Below are 18,277 nucleotides of genomic sequence, written 5' to 3'. Positions count from 1 at the left end.
GAGGTGCACCAAAGAAAAGGTACAAGGACTGCCTAAAGAAATCTCTTGGTGCCTGCCACATTGACCACCGCCAGTGGGCTGATATCACCTCAAACCGTGCATCTTGGCGCCTCACAGTTTGGCGGGCAGCAACCTCCTTTGAAGAAGACCGCAGAGCCCACCTCACTGACAAAAGGCAAAGGAGGAAAAACCCAACACCCAACCCCAACCAACAAATTTTCCCCTGCAGCCGCTGCAACCGTGTCTGCCTGTCCCGCATCGGACTTGTCAGCCACAAACGAGCCTGCAGCTGACGTGGACTTTTACCCCCTCCATAAATCTTCGTCCGCGAAGCCAAGCCAAAGACAAGGTTCTAGAATGCCATCTTTCACCAATTGGTCAATTACTGGCTGCAGCCCCTTTCGGCCAGCCATTGGAATGGGATACTGCTTTCGCCTAATAATCTGCTCAGGATCTTTTAAGGTAACTCGTAGGGAAGGGATATTCTACACTCCTCTATTGCCTCTTCCTGCCCATACTCCAGGATTTATGAGTTCCCGATCCTCCTCACTTAATACATATAGGTGAACTCCAATACCTGATTCTTGTGGTCTGGTGCTGATAGCCAATTGATCTTGTAAATCCCGTCCCAGCAAACAAACTCCAGCTTGGGGAACTAGTAAGAGATCCTCCGTTATAACCTTTTCTCCCATCTGTATCCTAACATCTCTTAATACAGGGACCGGGAAATCTCTTCCCCCTACCCCCAAAATCATTACTGTCCCTTCTATCCTCACACCCTCGGGTGGGTGTAATATACTAGATTGGGCTGCCGCATAATCTACTAAGAATATGATCCTATCACTGTGGGGTTCTATGCTTAAATTTACCAGTGGTTCTCCGTACAGCCCCACAGTGTGTATTGACTGAGAACCGTGACTCCCCTATTCATAGTCTGTTTCCATCAGGGCATATGATCGCGTCTCCCTGGCTCGCATGGGGCACTCTCTCTTGAAGTGTCCCTCCTTGTTACAATAGTAGCAGATCATTGTTCCCACTTCCGAATTCCTAGTTGGGTCTCCCCGGGGTCCTGGGAAGGGTTGGCGTCCCCGGAATCCTCCTCTACTCCTTCCTCTACTCTGGACCCTATTTCCCCACCCCTGGCTCTCCTCCCAATGCCCAGGAGCTGGCACAAAGTCCCTACCTTTTCCTTGCTGTCCCTCCACAGCTCCTTTAAATGCCTGCATTAAAATCTTAGCCTTTCCCTTCTGCTTATCCTCAGATCTCTGTACAAAGGCTTTTTGCGCAATTTGTGGAAGCTGGGTTATTCCCTGCTCATGCCAATTCTCAGTTTTCTGTAATTTCCTCCTTATGTCTGGGGCTGAATTTGTAACGAAACTCGTTAATACTAATTTTTCCCCTGCTGGGGATTCTATATCCAGACCCCCATATTGCTGTATAGCCGTACGCAATCTATTCAAAAATGCCGAGGGGGTCTCCTCGGGTCCCTGAGGAACTTCAAATGCCTTTTTAAAGTTCTGTCCCTTCGGAACAGATTCCCTGATTCCTTTAATCAGATTAACCCTATACTCTTCCATTAATACCCGACCATCATTGGTATTTTTATCCCAATTAGGTCTAGCCAAGTGGAATTTAGCTTCTCCAGGTACCGCATCTGGTCCCCCTTGGTGATCCCGATCCCAGACTCTAATCCATGCCTGGCGAATCATTCCACGCTCATCCAGGGTAAACAGAGTCCTAAATATAGCCGTTAATTCATCCCATGTATATATATTCGGTCCCAACAATTGATCCAATTGTTCAGTGCATCCCTGGGGATCCTCTATCAGGGAAATCATTTCCCTCTTAACATTACGCACCTCCGTATTGGTCAAGGGCACATTTACAAAACCGAGACCCCCTACCACGGGAACCTCCCGCAGGGGTCTCATCCAGCTAACTTCTAGCTTATTATTTCTGAAATCCTGCTCTTCAGAAACTGACTCACAGTATCCTGCCCTTTCTTCCAGTAGGTTCTCACTCTGCTCAAAACTAACCTTGCCTCTGTCTCTCGTCGACCGTGGAGGCAATCTAATACTTTGCGAACGGGTTAACATGCCACCCCTATTCTCTTCTCCTTTCATTAGTTGCGGGGAAGGAGGGGAAGGTGCGGAAGGGTAGAGCACAGGAGGTGGGGGAAAGATAGGAGCTGGTAAAGGAGGGGCATAGGGTGGAGGAAGGGAATGTAACACATCCCATCCTTGCGTTTCAAGTACAAGGGGTTCCTCATCCCTCTTGTCCTCACTTCTCTTTTCATTCAGGACCAGTTGGTCAACCGATCCCCTGAGCCAGCAGGCGGCATATTCCCTGCTTTCAATGTTATCCCTTTGATTCTTATACAGCCAGATGTTCAGTTCCTGACACATCCAGTCATCCTCGGATCCGAGCCTCGGCCAATATACCGAGCTCCCTTTAATAGGGCTTTTAACCCATTCCAGACAACAGTACTTAATCATGATAAGTTTGTCTTTTCCCTGGGTTCTCCCCGAACCCCAGTCAGATAACATTACTCCTAACGGACTCTGTTTGGTTATCTGATCATCCAATCCTTCACTAGGATTCTCTTTCTTACTGCCCATACCTCCCATACTGACAGGTATAAAAATTTCTCTTACCAAATCCAGTAGCTACTCTTATCGTGCTTCCTTAACGTTCACCTGTCGTTTGTTCTCAATGCCTCTTCTCGGATATCACTCGCTTCTTCCACTGACCAGCCACCCATCGTCCGTGAGTCCAGCTGAATCAGCTGGGGTGCACCTACTCTTGTCGTCGGACACTCTGTCAGTGGAGGGAGTGGGATCCCGGACGAGACCCCATTTGTTAGAAATAGAAGTACCTTAACAGAAATTGCTCGAGACAAAAATTGAGAACAAAGAACATTTATTATAACAACAATGCAAAGTTGGGTGCTTCCCCTTACCCTGGGAATACACACATACCCTGGGGCTCACCCAACTTTTATACAGTGAATTTCAGTATAGGAATACCCTCCCCCTTACATTCTTCTGCCTCCTGGATGGGTTTGGCATTAGGCAATCCTTCCTGCCTCCGTGCAGTTTCTGTGAACTTGGAGGACCAGGGGGTATCCTGTCGGTGTCTCATCATGTCATTGTCATCATTGTCCTTATTCACAACCTTGCCCTTGTCCCCATTCACACCTTTCCGACTCTCAGAGCTACAGTCTCTTCATATGCAGAGTTCGCTAATCCTGTCTAGGGTTTACTAATTTAATATGCATAACTTGATAAATCTGTGTAAGGCTTACTAATGATATATGTAGAACTTGGTACTTCTGTCTAGGGCTAGGAGACCCTTATCTCACCCAGACTACCTCAACTTCCATTCTATTATTACTTACCTCTCCTTATCTTATTCATACGGTGGGCTCACTGATCCTGTCGAAAAGACTAGAAGATTCTTATCTTACATAGGCTGACTCTGCTTCCTGCATTCTAATTTCCATGCTTAGCCTGTTCATATTGGTTTAATCCATCACTCCATGTGTCTGTACTAGTTTCCCCATCTTTCATATTTTCATGTCAAGTTTACTCATCTCTCACAAGGGGACCGTGATGATTTCGGGAGTAGGAGGAAGAGATTTTACGATCCCTGTATTAAGGGATGTAAGAATACAAATGGGAGAGAAGATAGTAACGGAGGACATTCTACTAGTTCCCTAAGCTGGAGTTTGTTTGTTAGGACGAGATTTACAGGACCAATTGGCTATCGGCACCAGACCACAGGAATCAGGTATCGGGGTTAAATTGTATGTATTAACTGAGGAGGATCGGGAACTAATAAATCCTGGAGTATGGGCAAAAAGAAGCAATAGAGGAGTGTTAGATATTCCTCCCCTGCAAGTTACTTTAAAAGATCCTGAGCAAGTAATTAGACGAAAGCAGTATCCAATTCCGATGACTGGCCGAAAGGGGTTGCAGCCAGTAATTGACCAGTTGGTGAAAGATGGTATACTCGAACTTTGTATGTCACGTTTTAATACCCCTACCCCTGAGGCTAACGACCAGTACATATCCAAATATTTAAAGGGACTTTCTGCCTCTCTAAACGAATTAAAACGGAAGGGTTTATTAGCTCAAAACCCATCCCTGGAGCATCCTATTCATTTTATTAAATCTGGTGATTGGGTATATGTAAAAGCATGACAAGATCACCAACTAAAACCTGTCTGGGACGGCCCCTATTGTGTACTTTTGATTACAGACACGGCAGTGCGAATGAAAGAAAAGGGGTGGACTCACATAGAACAAATTAAACAAGCTGCTGATCCACGGACTAAAGACATTGATAATCTACCCTCCACCTGGCGTGCAGTCCTTCATCCTTCTGATCTGAAAGTTACACTACGCCGGGAAAAAGTGCTGTAATGTTGTTTTTACCATTTGCTGTTTTGTTTACTTGTTGGTTCCCAATTTTTGGGAAATCACCAAATTGCTCACAATGTATTAAGTCCTCCTGGAATAGGGGCAGCAGAGGTGACAATTATTTACCTTTAGAATGCAGACAGGGCGCAGGTATAGAGTATAATCATAGTGGGGTACCTTATTTAGTATGGGTTAATATAGGATCCCAGCATGGACCAGGGGAACAGAACGGCCCTAGGGGAGTAGATTTGGTTTGTATTCCAGGCTCTACAGATATTAAAAAGAGGAGTTTTAAAGAGATAGCACAAAGAAGATGGTGGGACAAAGACAGACAGAATGTAGTCAGGATTTTGTACATGTAGCAGAGATAGAGGTGAATACATATGCTAATGTTCACAGACAGGCTGCAACTCACAGGTTCAGTGATACTTATGCTAATGTTCGCAGACAAGCTGCAACTCACAGGTTAAGTGACAAGAAACACCCCTCCCCAACTTGGTCTCCTGTAAATCATCCTTTGGGTCACACAGACATTCGGAATGTTAAGAACCACCACTCTAAGAGGAGTTCCAGTTGTAAACGACGTAAGCTGCTCCAGAACACCACAGCTGCTTGGCATTTAAATCGTTTAATCAGACTCCAACCTTGGAGATCATCACCGAACAGACAGTGATGGCCCTGAATTTATGGGCTGAAGAAAGACGACAGATATGAGCCACAGTTCAACAAAACTGCCTGGCTCTCGATTACTCGTTGGCTGCTGAAGGCAGCGTTTGTGAAAGACTGGTTAATGACAATGCTCACAACGGTCAGGCGGTTAAAGACACTTCTTCAGGAGTTCGAAAATCTTCCCATACCCAGGTTCAGACTTGGCAACCTTGGTCCGGTGTGGGATGGACTAGACTTTTTATTGGTAACTGGAGTCTGATACCCACAGCCCTTATAGCAGCTGGACTCGCTATTCTGGCCATTATGGTGCTCCCCTGCCTAAAGACTTGTGTGCAGTATTTAATTCAATGGACCCCTCGTCAGATCACTATAACCCAAAGGATGTATGTTTCCCAAATTCTGTCTGATGATGCTGAGACTGCAGTTCGTTTACTGACTCGCTGGGAAAAAGACCAAGTTTACAAGTAATACATTCCAGTTGAGAATTCACGAAGCGTAGCTAAAAGAAAAGTGAGGATTGTGAGAGATGAGTAAAACTAATATGAAAATATGTGAAATGAATAAAGCCAGTATGAACAGGATAAGGGTAGAATAGAATGTAGGAAGTAAAGTTAGTCTGAATAAGATAAGGGTCTTCTATTAGAGAGAGTCAGCAAGTTCCACATATGTAATTAACCTTAGACAGAATTAGCAATTTCTGTATATAAGAGTTAGTAAGCCCTGAGGGTTGGGAAGGTGTGAATAAGGACAAAGGCAGGTGAATAAGGACAATGACATGATGGGACACAGACAGGATACCCCCTGGTCCTCCAAGTTCACAGAAACAGCACATAGGCAGACAGGATTGCCTAATGCCAAACTTATCCAGGAGGCAGAAGAATGGTAGGAGGGGGGGGAAAGGGTACCTCTATACTGAAATGAACTGTATAAAAGTTGGGTGAGCCCCAGTATGTGTGTATATTCCCAGGGTAATGGGAAGCACCCAACTTTGCATTGTTGTATAATAAATGTTCTTTGTTCTCAATTTTTGTCTCGAGCAAATTCTGTGAAAGTACTTCTGTTTCTCTCACACACACTTGCACACTACACAGTTCGCTCTGTGTTGTTCAGGAGGGAGAACCTGGATTTAGACCCAGTGGAATCATTGAAAATAATTGCAGGGGGCGATTCAAGCCTTCAAGCCTGCTCCACCATTCAATACGGTCATGGCTCAGTCCTGTCGTCTTGCTTTCTCCCCCATATCCCTTGACCCCTTTATGGAATTGAACTGAATTGACCGAGGATACTTTTCCAAGTCAGATTCACGTCTATGACCTGGAACCTGCCAGTGGTTTCCTGCTGCCTCTTGCTCAGTGGTGGATGTGGTGGGTCCACTATCTGCAGGAACTCAGAAACTGGAGGAACTCAGCCCATCTCGCAGGAGGTACTCATAGGAAGTACAGATATATAACCACTGTTTCAGGCCGGGGCGCTTCTTCAAGGAAGAAGCAAAAAGCAGGTAAGGGTCGGTATTAAAAGATGGGTGAAAAGGGAAGAATGAGAGAGGGGTACAGACCCACAGACAAAAGGTCAACTGGATAGAAGAGGACGGAAGAGAGGAAAGGTGAGAATTGATGAGGAGGGGTAGTTTTTGACTGAAGAGGGGGGGGGAGAGAGAGAGAAAGGAGACAAGGGAAAATATGGGGGGGGGTGTGGGGTGAATATCAGCCAGAGGTGGATGTTAATACCTTGTGGTTGGAGTGTGCCCAGACAGGATATAAGGTGGTGTTCCTGTGTTTTTACTCCAGTCACAGAATCTACAGACGTTCGTGTTTCACTCCACTGTTGGGATGCACCATGCAGCTTCTGGGTATGCAAGTGAGCTGCTGACAGGAGGGTGTCTACAGTCCACACTGTGCTGGCATGCCAGAACTTGCGAGGTCCGGCAGCGGGACTTGGAAACATCATGCTGTCCGGCATTAGGACCTGGGAACGCCAGCGGTGTGAATCGTGTGGACAGCAGTTCCTGGGGATGCCATTGGTAGGAGAGCGTTGGCGTTAGGACCTGGGGACACCAGCAGAGGGAGAGCGCTGGTATTTGGTCCCAGCGAAGCCAATGGATGGACGGTGCTGGTGTTAGGACCCGGAAAAACCAGTAGTGGGAGTTGGGGATGCCAGCAGAGGGAGAGTGCTGGTGTTAGGAGCTAGGAACACCACGATGGAAGTATGGGCCTCAGGACCCGGAGACACCCGCGGAGGGAGAGCGCCGGCTGCCGGTATTAAGCGCATTGGCGAGTTTAAGCGCTCCAGACCTCGTGGCGCAACGGTAGCGCGTCTGACTCCAGATCAGAAGGCTGCGTGTTCGAATCACGTCGGGGTCAACCTTTTATACCTGCGGTCCGGCATCGGTGGTGGTGGGGCGGGGGGCAGCCACCTGGGACCATGGGGAAGGGGGAGGGGAGGGGGGGGGAGGGTTTGAATAGGGGACCGATGGAGTGGGGGGGGGGTCCTTTATTTCACCAGCCAGGGGTCCTTGTGGCGAGTGTGTGCGGGAAGGAGACCCCGCTGCGTGTCCCCCCCCCCCCCGCCTCCACCCCACTGAGCCCCGTTCCTGTGATGAATGGCGAGTTCCAACCCCCCCCCCCCACTTCTCGGAGCGGAATTTTTTGAAAGGGCCGCTCAGTCTTGGACAAATTAAATGGGCAAAATTTGCCGGAACAGGGAGATAAATGGAAGATGGGGGGGGGGAATGTTCAGTTAGGGACACAAACCAACCTCTCCTCAACTCTCCCTCTCAAAGACAAAACCACTTGAAATGCCGAAAATCCGGCTAATATTAAAAAGGACCCTACACCCCTGTCCCCATCCTTTCCCTCTCCGTCTTCCCCGTGTCTGCCCCCATCCCGTCCCCGTCCCCCCATCCCTCCCCCAAACCCTCCCCGTTCCCCCAATCCCTTCCCCATCCCCCAATCCACCATTGCCCCATCCCCAATCCCTCCCTGTTCCCCCAATCCCTCCCCATTCCCCCAATCCACCATTGCCCCATCCCCAATCCCTCCCTGTTCCCCCAATCCCTCCCCATTCCCCCAATCCACCATTGCCCCATCCCCAATCCCTCCCTGTTCCCCCAATCCCTCCCCATTCCCCCAATCCACCATTGCCCCATCCCCAATCCCTCCCTGTTCCCCCAATCCCTCCCCATTCCCCCAATCCACCATTGCCCCATCCCCAATCCCTCCCTGTTCCCCCAATCCCTCCTCATTCCCCCAATCCACCATTGCCCCATCCCCAATCCCTCCCTGTTCCCCCAATCTCTCCCCATTCCCCATGCCTCTTTTCCCCAATCCCTCCTCTCTCTCTGTCTTCCCCTTCCCAATCCCCCTTCTCCACAATCCCTCCCATCCAAACCCCTAACTTCCCCTCCCAGTCCAGCCCCAAATCCCCCATCCCTTTCCCAATCATCCCCTCCCAATTCACCCCTCAATTTCCCACCACCCCCAGACCAACCCCTTCCCTCCATCACACCCTTCCCTCCATCTCCCCATCCCATCCCCACATCCCCCCCCACTCTCTCTTTCCTATCAGTCCACTCCCCACCCACTCATCCCCATCAGTCCCCCCCCCCCAACCATACCCCCTCTCCTCCCCATCAGTCCCCCTTGTGAGAGATGAGAAAAACTGATATTGCAATATGAACATGAAGAAAATAAAATAGATACATAAGTAAATGAATGAAGCTAGTACAACCAACATGAGACATGGATATTAGAAGGCAGGAAGCTGACACTGTCTGAGTAAGATAAGAATCTCCTAGCCCTTCAGAAAGAAGCAAAGCAAGTTCACTGAATGAAGGAGATAAGGACAGACAATTGAGAATAGAAGTAGAGTTAGTCTTGAACGAGATAAGGGTCGCCAAGCCCCAGATAGAATTAGCAAGGCTTGCATAAATAATTAGAAAACCTTAGACAGTATTAGCAAGTTATACATATATAATTAGCCATACACAGATTTTTCAAGTTATGCATATTTAACTAGTAAACCCTAGTCAAGATTAACGAACCCTGCATATGAAGGGACTGTAGCCCTGAGAGTCGGAAAAGTGTGAATGGGGACAAGGGCAAGGTTGTGAATAAGGACAATGGGAATAATGGCATGAGAAGACACCGACAGGATACCCCCTGGTCCTCCAAGTATACTGAAACTGCACATAGGCAGGAAGGATTGCCTATGCCAAACCCATCCAGGGGGCAGAAGAATGTAAGGGGGAGGGTATTCTGATACTGAAATTTACTGTATAAAAGTTGGGTGAGCCCCAGGGTATGTGTGTATTCCCAGGGTAAGGGGAAGCACCCAACTTTGCATTGTTGTTATAATAAATGTTCTTTGTTCTCAATTTTTGTCTCGAGCAATTTCTGTTAAGGTACTTCTATTTCTAACAAATGGGGTCTCGTCCGGGATCCCACTCCCTCCACTGACAGAGTGTCCGACGACAAGAGTAGGTGCACCCCAGCTGATTCAGCTGGACTCACGGACGACGGGTGGCTGGTCAGTGGAAGAAGCGAGTGATATCCGAGAAGAGGCATTGAGAACAAACGACAGAAGACGTTAAGGAAGCGCGCTAGAGCATTGCTACTGGAACCAGGTAAGAGGAATTTTACTTGCCTATCAATATGGGAAGTATGGGTATCAAGGAAGAGAGTCCTGGTAAAGGATGTGAGAATCAGATAACTACGTACAGCCCGCTTGGGTTGATGTTATCTGAGTGGGGCACGGGAAGGACCCGTGGAAAGGACAAACTGACCATGGTCAGGTATTGTTGTATAGAATGGGTTAAATGCCCGATTAAAGGGAGCTCCGTGTACTGGCCAAAGCTCGGATCCGAGGATGACTGGATGTGTCAAGCTTTGAACATCTGGCTCTATCAAAACCAGAGAGATAACCTAGAGAGCAGGGAATATGCAGCCTGCTGGCTTAGGGGATCATGTGATCAATTGGTTTTGAAAGAAAAAGAATACAAGGACAAGAGAGAGGAGGACCACAAGGGTGGGATGTGCTACATTCCCTCCCTCCACCTTATGTTCCTCCTATGCCGGCTCCTATCTTTCCTCCCCCTCCTATAACCTACCCTTCTGCACCTCCCCCACCTCTAGAGAAGAGAGAAGAGAGCAGGAGTGGTATGATGACTCGTTCACAAAGCACTCGATTACCACCTCCGTTGACAGGAGAGAGAGGAAACTTAAATTTAGAACAGTGTGAGACTCTTCAGGAAGAAAGGGCAGAACCCCCCAATCCATCTCCCAGGGAGCAGGAACCCAGACCTAATAAGCCAGAAACCAACTGGATGCGACCCCTGCGGGAAGTTCCCATGGGAGAGGGTCTCAGTTTCGTAAATGTGCCCCTGACCAGTACTGAAGTGCGTAACTTTAAGAAAGAACTGACCTCCCTGATAGAAGATCCCCAGGGATGTGCCGAACAGTTAGACCAATTTTTGGGACCAAATCTATATACTTGGGAGGAGTTAACATCTATCTTTAAGACTCTGTTTACTTTGGATGAGCGTGGAATGATCTGCCAGGCAGGGATTAGAGTCTTAGGGGGACCAGATGCGGTACCAGGAGAAACTAAATTCCCCTTGGCAAGACCTAATTGGGATAAAAATACCAATGACGGTCGGGTATTGATGGAAGAATACAGGGTTAATTTGATAAGAGGAATCAAGGAATCTGTTCCAAAGGGACAGAATTTCAAGAAAGCCTTTGAGGTTCCCCAAGGTCCCGAGGAGACCCCCTCCGCATTTCTGAATAGATTGCGCAAGGCAATACAGCAATATGGGGGTCTCGACATAGAATCCCCAGCAGGGGAATAATTGGTACTAACGGGTTTTGTTACCAACTCAGCCCCAGACATTAGAAGAAAATTACAAAAAATGGAAAATTGGCATGAGCAAGGAATTACCCATCTACTACAGATTGCACAGAAAGCATTTGTCCAGAGGTCTGAAGATAAGCAGAAAGGGAAGGCAAAAATTTTAATCCAAGCAGTCAGAGTGGTAGTAGATGAGCGACATGAAAAAGGTAGGGACTGTGTGCCAGCTCCTGTATGCGGTGAGGGGAGCCACGGGTGGGGAAGTGGGGACCCCAGTAGATGGAGGAGTAGAGGAGGATTCCGGGGACGACGACCCTTCCCGGGGCACCTTAGAAACCCAGGTAGAGATTGGGTAACAGGAGCATTTGTCTGTTTCCATTGTAAAAAGGAAGGACACTTTAAAAAGGATTGCCCACTGCGAGCCAGGGACACGCGATCCTATGCCCTGATGGAAGCAGATTATGAATAGGGGGGTCACGGTTCTCAGTCAATACACACCGTGGGGCTGCATGGAGAACCATTAGTAAATTTATGCATAGGACCCCACAGTGACAACATGATATTTTTAGTTGATTCTGGGGCAGCCTGATCTAGTATTTTACACCAACCAAAGGGGGTTAGAATAGAAGGGACAATGATAGTTTCAGGGGTGGGAGGAAGAGACTTCACAATCCCTGTATTAAGAGAGGTCAGAATCCAAATGGGAAATAAGGTAATAGTAGAGGATCTTCTACTACTTCCCCAAGCTGGAGTATGCCTATTAGGACAAGACTTACAGGACCAATTGGCTATCGGTACCAGATCACTAGAATCAGGCATCGGGGTTCAATTTTATATTTTAAGCGAGGAAGATAGAGAACTTATAAATCCAAGAGTATGGGCAGAAAAAGGCAATAGAGGAGTTCTAGACATTCCTCCCCTACAAGTAACTTTAAAAGACTCGCAACAAACAATTAGAAGAAAACAGTACCCAATTCCTATGGCTGGCCGAAAAGGTCTGCAGCCCATAATTGACCAGTTGCTTAAGGATGGTATACTCGAACCTTGTATGTCACCCTTTAATACCCCGATTTTACCTGTCCAGAAACCAGACGGTACCTATCGATTAGTGCAGGACTTAAGGGAGTTGAACAAAATCATTCTCACCCGTCACCCTGTTGTACCTAATCCCTATACGATCATGAGTAAAATCGATCCCCATAATGCATGGTTCAGTGTCATTGATCTCAAAGACGCATTCTGGACCTGTCCATTGGCAACAGAAAGCAGAGACATGTTTGCCTTTGAATGGGAAAACCCTTTTACTGGACGTAAAAATCAATACCGGTGGACTGTCCTTCCTCAGGGCTTTACAGAATCTCCAAATTTATTCGGTCAGGTCCTAGAACAGATACTAGATGAGGCTCCTCGGAGAGACAATTGTCAGCTAATACAATACGTTGATGACTTGTTAATTACTGGAAGAACTTACAAATTGGCTAAAGAATTTACTGTTGCACTTTTAAATTTTTTAGAGAAAAAAGGTCTTAGAGTCAGCAAATCCAAACTACAATTTGTACAATCGGAGGTTAAATACTTAGGACATCTAGTGAGTCAGGGAAGCAGGAAAATTAGTCCAGAGAGGATACGTGGTATTCTGCAGATTCCCCCTCCCAAGAATGCCAAGGAACTTAGGAAATTCCTTGGCTTGGTGGGATTCTGTAGAATCTGGATGGAAAATTATTCTAGCCTTGTCAAATTTCTTTATGATAGACTCACGATAATAGGGACCGGAGCTCTTGTCTGGACAGACGAAGAGATTAAAGATTTTAACTTCGTTAAACATAGCCTTACGCGTGCCCCAGTCTTGGCACTACCCGACTTATATACTAATGCAAAAGGAGGTGTAGCCACCGGAGTACTAACCCAGGACAGGGCAGGCTATAGACAACCAGTGGCTTTCCTATCAAAGGTTTTAGACCCCGTTTGTCGTGGCTGGCCAGAATGTGTACAAGCCATCACAGCCACTGCTGTTTTAGTTGAGGAATGATGAAAAATTACTTTCGGCGCCCCTATGATAGTTCACACCCCTCACACAGTCCGCACTATTCTCTTACAGCGTGCTGGGAGATGGCTCACGGACTCTAGAATTTTAAAGTATGAAACGATCCTAATGGATAGGGATGATTTGACCTTGCTTACAACTAAAACCCTCAACCCAGCAGCCTTCCTCGTTGCTCCAAATTTGGACAATTCCATAAATGAATTAGAACATGGGTGCTTAGAAGTTATAGACCTACAAACCAAAATTAGAGAAGATCTAACTGATGTCCCTTTAAAAGAAGGTGAAAGATGGTTTATTGACGGCTCTTCACGATGCATTGCAGGAACTCGCTATAGTGGGTACAGTGTAGTGGATGGGAAGCAAGGACTGGTGACTGAAGCCGGTCGCCTCCCTGGTCATTGGTCAGCGCAATCCTGTGAATTATACGCCCTATGTAGAGCCCTCCACGGCTTAGAGAACAAAATAGACACTATCTACACTGACTCTAAGTACGCTTTTGGTGTAGTCCACACCTTTGGGAAGATCTGGAAAGAACGAGGAATGATAACTGGTAAAGGACAGAAGTTAGCCCATGAGCACTTAATTGTCCAATCCCTAGATGCTCTGACGCTCCCGACTGAAATAGCCGTAGTACATGTCCGAGGACATCAAAGTGGTGACAGTCCTGAAGCTCACGGCAACAGACAGGCTGATGCAGCTGCCAAACAGGCTGCACTTGTGGAAAAGATTCACATCCACCTATTACTGCCCACACCACTAGAGATTTAAAAAACCCCCATCTTTTCACGGGAAGAGGAGGTCTCAATGAAAGATCAGGGATTTTGCCAAACTGCCGACGGGTTGTGGTGGACAGTAGGCGGACGTCAAGTCCTTAACAAAGCATTAGCCCGCCAAGTGGTAGATCAGCTACACCAACAGACACATTGGGGAACCCAGGCGCTTGTTGATGCCTTTTAACGATCCTTACACTGCTCCGGTATATATACAATAGCTAAACTCACTACTCGCGGTTGTCCGATCTGTCAGAGAATCAATAAGAAATCTATGCGCCCTGTAATGCCTGGCGCTCGCGACATAGCCATTCGCCCATTTCAACGCATACAAGTTGATTTCACAGAACTTCCTAAAATTGGTATTTACAAATACCTTCTGGTGATGGTAGATCATTTCACACGATGGGTTGAAGCTTTCCCCACCCTGAATGATCGAGCTAGCACTGTGATCAGAATACTTATTGAATCTGTGATTCCAAGATATGGTCTGATTCAAACCATTGATTCAGACCGAGGAACACATTTTACCTCTCAAGTTCTCCAGGGTGTCTGCAAGAAACTGGGAATAGACTGGCAACTACATACCCCATGGCACCCCCAAAGTTCAGGTCGAGTTGAACGAATGAATCAAACTTTGAAAAATCAACTCACTCGACTTCATGAAGAGACTGGCCTCTCCTGGATTAAATCTTTACCATTAGCCCTGCTTAGAATTCACACAGCTCCTCGTAAAGACCTTGCAGTCTCACCATACAAAATGATGTTTGGACTTCCATTTATGGGATTCCACACTGATATCCCTATCCCTGAGGCTAATGATCAATACATTTCAAAATTTCTACAGGGTCTTTCTACTTCTATACACGACCTGAAACAGAAGGGATTATTAGCCCAAACTCCACCCCTGGAGTTTCCCATCCATTCTATTAAGCCTGGGGATTGGGTTTATGTCAAAGCATGGCAAGATAACCAAATGAAACCTGCCTGGGATGGTCCCTACTGTGTACTTTTGATTTCAGACACTGCCGTGCGAACGAGAGAAAAAGGCTGGACCCACATCCAACGAATTAAACCAGCTACCGAACCACAGGATCACGACAGTCAAACTCAACCCTCCACCTGGCGTGCAGTGCCTCATCCTTCTGACCTGAAACTTACACTACGCCGTGAAACAGCAGAATGGTGATTAGAAATATCTGCCGTAATGTTGTTTTTATTCTTTATTGTATTGTTTAATTGTTGCTTCTCCATTTCTGGGACATCACTTAATTACTCGCAATGTATTAAGTCCTCCTGGAATAGGGGCAGCAGAGGTCACAATTTTTTTCCTTTAGAGTTTAGACAAGGTGTAGATTTAGTTTTTAGCCATAGTGAGATATGCTTTAATAAGGGATTCCAATACGGACCAGGGGACCAGAACAGCTGTAGCGAGCTTCACTTAACTTCCCACATAGATATTAAAGGTATGAGTTCTAAACCTGTAGCACAAAGAGAGCGATATGACAAAGACACACTGAATGTTAGTAACCAATGCACCTGTCACAGAGAGAGAGAGAAGATGTTTGCTAATGTACACAGACAGGCTTCGACTCACAACTTCAATTATAACTCATACTGTAACACACATCTCTAATCGTAATGCACAATCCTCCCCAGACTGGTCTTTTCTCAAACATCCTTTGGGTTCCTCCGGCATTCAGAATCCTTACTACTGCATCGTTAAGGGGAGTTCCAGTTATAAACGGCAAAAGCGGCTACAGATCGCTAACGCTCCTTGCCATCTGAAACATCTAATCAGACTCCATGCAGCCTTGGGCATCATCATCCAACAGAACACAATGGCCCTGAGGTTACGGGCTGAAGATAAACAACGGTTACCAGGCACACTTCAACAACACCGCCTGCCTCTCGATTACAGCTTCGCTGCTGAAGGCAGCACTTGTGAAAGACTCCTTAAAGACACTACTCACAACGGGCAGGCGGTTAAGAACACTTCTTCAGGACTTCGAAAAACTTCCCATGCCCAGGTACAGACTTTGCAACCTCGGTCCTGTTGGAATCTAGGGGTTAAAACATTATGAAAGAAATGATTAATTAATAAGTTTATATTTACTGCACGGTTCAGGGGAAAAGAGGAATGTGATTAAGTGGCAATCACAGCATGGAGCAAAGTTGGCTGAGCAAAATTGTCTGCTCCAAAATACAGGGAGAGGAAACGCATAAAACGATTTAGGAGGAATGCTCAACTGAAGGAGGTGGTGAGTAGCACAGGAGACACAGGCCAGACCAGAACAAAGAATGGCCTGCAAGAAACAAAGGGAATGGAAAACCAGTCTAGGAGGAAGATTAAGGCATGAGGAGGTGTTAAAGAGAACAGCAGAAATTGGCCAGACAGGAACAGAATGGTGATTAGAAATATCTGGGGATGAATTAATTTCTGATCAAAACAACAGGATAGTCTGGCCTGGAGGATTAATGTTATAGATAGAGAATTTAGGTTAAAAAGGGCTTAAGTTAAAATGTGATGATTAATCATAAAAGGGGAAGCCAGAATAGACAGGGAGCTTACCATAAAAGTTTAGCTGGACAATGTTATAACAAACAGAGATCTTTCATGGTCACAAAGAGACATGTAGGAGCCAAAGATTGATAAAAGAGTGAAAAACAGAATTTAGTGTGTGCAGAGTTCGTAGTGTATGTAACAAACATGATAATTACAAATGCAAGTGTACTTAGAATGATTTTGCACAAACTAACCAATTAAAACAGTGTTAAAGAGGAGGGGAAGGACAAGCAAAAAAGGTATAAAAATCAATGCACTGTATGTATCGGGGCTTGACTTGGCGAGAAGCCAGTTGAGTCCAACTCTGCAGACTTGTAAATAAAGCTTGTCGTGTCACCGACTTTAAAGAGACTCATGTGTGAGAATTTGTGTTTCTGACAACTGGGGATTCGTCCGGGATCTACACTCCAGCCGTGGGAGGAGGCGAGAAAGGGGGACATCGGAGGTGGGATAGTACCTCCGACGAGGCGTCCGAGACGAAAGGGAGTAGGGTCCCGAACGGGGGGGTCCTCAGCAACGATAAACGGATCTAGGCGGGAAAATGGGAGGATCAAAATCTCAGGGCTCGTCTGAAAGATCAGGACTTTTCCCGGGGGTTCCCCTTGACAGCCCTTTGGGGAGAATGTTTGAAAATTGGGATAGTAAACGATATCGAGACAAAGACAAGAAAAAGATGGTTCAATATTGTCTTCTTTGATCGAAACAACCTATCAAAGGTTCCTCGGTCTGGTGGCCGAAATTTGGATCTGATGAGGATTGGGTTAGACAAGCATTAAACATATATGTAAACTCGAGACAAAAGGTGAATCAAGAAGAGTCGGCGTATGCATTTTGTTGGGTTCCCTGGCCAGGATCCTTAACAAAATGTTTTAAATTGAGGGTAGCGGGAGAAAAGAAGTGGGAACCTTTGGACAACCTCCCCCCTCCTTATGTTCCCCCGGTGCCCACTGCGCCCGAGGGAAGCTCGCTGCTGGAGGGGAAAGGTGATGAATCTGATTGTCCCGGAAGGGGCCGGGAACGAAGGGATGAATTAAGGGAGTTGGACCCTAAACTTCCACCGGTAAACCGACCCTGGACCAGATCCCAGACTGGTCCAGGACCATCGAAGGCTCCAGTAAGCCTAAATCCCCTGAGGGAAGTTCCTATGGGAGGAACGGGAGGGGGAACGGGATATGTAAACGTTCCCCTAACCAGTACTGAGGTGCGGGGATTTAAGAAGGAAATGAAAAGTCTATTGGAAGATCCCATGGGACTGGCTGAACAGTTCGACCAGTTCCTGGGACCAAACACATTTACTTGGGAAGAGATGCACACAATAATGGGAACATTATTCTCACCCCAGGAGAGGCTGCCCTCCTCATGTGGGAACGTGAACAACCTGGGGACCCCAGACCCCATGAACAAAAATATCCCCTGAATGAACCCAGGTGGGACAAACGAACACCCGAGGGATTGGCAAGTATGAGACAATACAGAGAGTGGACGATTAAAGGAATACGGGAGGCTGTGCCAAAGGGTCACAATTTCGCCAAGGCATTTGGGAACCACCAGGGGAAAGATGAGTCCCCTACTGATTTATTGGAGAGGGTGAGAAAGAATGTCCAACAGTATGCGGGTGTGGACCCTAGTACACCAATGGGTGAACAGCTTATTCGAATTGAATTTGTGTCCAAATCGTGGCAGGACATTAGGAAGAAACTAGAAAAGGAGGAGGGCTGGAATGAAAAACCCTTGAGCGACCTGTTGAAAAAGGCGCAAAGAGTATATGTGCAGAGGGAAGAGGAAGGTCAAAAGAGGGCAGCGAAGATTATGGTACAGACTATCTGACAGATAAATGCCAAGTCCAGAGGGGAAAGGAAACAAAACCCTCCTCTAAGCAAGCCAAGATATCCAAGAGAGGGGAGACCCAGGAGACCCGCTAAGTGCTATTACTGTAACGAGGAAGGACACTTCAAGAGGGAAT

At 46.8% G+C, this 18,277-nt stretch overlaps 1 non-coding gene across 1 annotated transcript; it reads left to right on the top strand.

The window, feature by feature from the left end:
• Positions 1-7,378: 7,378 nt before the first annotated feature.
• Positions 7,379-7,450, top strand: trnaw-cca (transfer RNA tryptophan (anticodon CCA)). The gene has a single exon. It is a non-coding gene; the product is annotated as a tRNA-Trp (tRNA).
• The last annotated feature ends 10,827 nt before the right edge of the window (positions 7,451-18,277 follow it).

This window comes from Narcine bancroftii, chromosome 13 (genome assembly GCF_036971445.1).
Source record: "Narcine bancroftii isolate sNarBan1 chromosome 13, sNarBan1.hap1, whole genome shotgun sequence".
Taxonomy (NCBI): domain Eukaryota; kingdom Metazoa; phylum Chordata; class Chondrichthyes; order Torpediniformes; family Narcinidae; genus Narcine; species Narcine bancroftii.
This window is presented reverse-complemented; position numbering and strand designations above follow the sequence as displayed.